The sequence below is a fragment of the Tupaia chinensis genome, unplaced genomic scaffold, assembly GCF_000334495.1.
Source record: "Tupaia chinensis unplaced genomic scaffold, TupChi_1.0 Scaffold000355_1, whole genome shotgun sequence".
Taxonomy (NCBI): Eukaryota; Metazoa; Chordata; class Mammalia; order Scandentia; family Tupaiidae; genus Tupaia; species Tupaia belangeri.
In genome coordinates this window covers 8,965,866-8,967,898 of record NW_006159850.1, presented here as the reverse complement: position 1 = coordinate 8,967,898, position 2,033 = coordinate 8,965,866, and positions in this window count along the sequence as shown.

The following is a 2,033-nucleotide window of genomic DNA, read 5'->3' as shown; positions in this document are numbered from 1 at the left end:
GGAAATTTTGGGAAAAAAAATGGAGAGGTAAGACACTTGTGGGACACAGATAAGATTTATTATCTGTTGACGAGGATGTGTATGGTGGTCTCAACTGGGCTGGGCTGAGGTGTATATCATGCTGGGTAGAGTCTCTTCAAAATCTAAATGATGTATAGCGATTTCATGTAAGAATAATAAAAAAGACAGTTGTCTCCAAAGGTTTCATATTGCATTTATATATTTATTATTATAACCATCATTCATCATATAAAACTAGATAACAGAGGGAAAGTCCAAAATATTAAAAGTAGCTGAGTCTTTCTTTGGAATGAATTTGAAGAGGGCTAAAATTAAGAGCTTTGTACTAACTATAAATCACCAAATTCCTGATTTTACCATGTCTTCACTTTTAAACATCTCTTTTTCTAACTGTGTTTTTGTTTTTGCCTTTTTGAGGATTTATTTCTTTATGCACAGTATAGTACTATGGTCTTAAAAGAACTCACAGTGAGTGAGTAAAAGATCTTTTTATTTTCCTATCTCTTCCTAATGAGTTTTGGTTGTGTACAATTTTACCTATTTCTAACTAGACAAATGACTGATTCCACTGATCTTTGCAGATGGTAAGTTCTTATCTCCCACAATCCTCTACATGGAAATTATAAATTCTTCTTTCATTTGCTATGTTGAGACTATCTTTGTTTTAAAAAATCCATCCTAATTAATTTGTAAGACTTTTTATTGTCTGATTTTTTTTTAGGTTTTGCCCTAGGGCATGTGTGGTTACTGGTGAGAGACAGAGAAGGAAAATGAGAAATTGACTAACAGTGGAAATGGCCATGCTGCAATCCCTTCTCCTCCATTCTCTTCTTGGGATTTTAGGCACACACTCACACGCAGAGCGATTTTCAAACTGTGATGTCCAGGACTCAAATCGCACTGTGGGAGTCCAGTGCTTTAACCACCACACCATTTGCTGGCCTCTGTTGTCTGATTTTTTAAGTCACTTTGTTTTTCTTTAGAACAGTATTTCACAGTAAAGAACATAATTGACAATTTAGTATATACTCCCAAAATAGCCAGTAGAGCAAAGTTTGAATGCTTACAACATAATGTAATGTCAAATGTTGCAGGTGGTGAGTATGTTTTTATCCTTGATTTGTTTATTGCACTCTGTATACATACTTTCAAAAGCATACTGTGCCCTATAAAGATGTATCATCCCTATATGTCAATAATAAATTACAATAAATCAATTAATTAATTAAAAAGATGAAAAATTTTAAAATGCATGAATTTCAAAAGTTTTGCACCAGAACAAGCTCATCCTTTAATACGACTTTTCCCCAGAATTTCTGAAGTCCCCTTGAATCCCTAATCTACACGAGGCAAATACAGACAGGACTAACACTAAACCACAGACTCACTTCCGATACAGCAATCTACCCAAAAGAGATAAATGCATTTCCCACCCCCAAAAACATATACATGGATGCTTTATTCATATAGCTGGGAACAGAAGACAACCCAAGTGCCTCTCTACAGGAGAACTGATCAGCAAATTGAAGTGTAGTCGTGCAGTGGTTACAACAGAGAAATAATAGAAAAAGTGCTTCTGAATCACCAAAAAACATGGTGGAAGTATCCAGACACTCAGTGCCAAAGAAGCTAGAAGCCCATGAGGATGTCCTGGATGGTCCCACCTGCATGCAGTTCAAGGGCAACATGGTGGCGAATCTGAACAGTGGTCACCTCTATGGAACTGAGCAGGGCCCCAAGGGAATTATCTGGAGGCTAGAAACATTCTGTCTTGATCAAGAGCATGGGTCTATAGGTCTAGACATACAGAATGATTCATTGAATTTACGGCTGGTGACATCACTTGTAAGATCCAGTGCAAAACAAACATAAGGGGGGGAGGTCTCTCCTTAAAAATGATCGAGACAGCAAGGGCAGAACATTAAACAAAGAGCAGACACTCACACCTGGAGCTTTGCAGTCCTGTGATGTGAGCAGGGTTTGACTGAGTTGAACACTCAAGATTAACACTC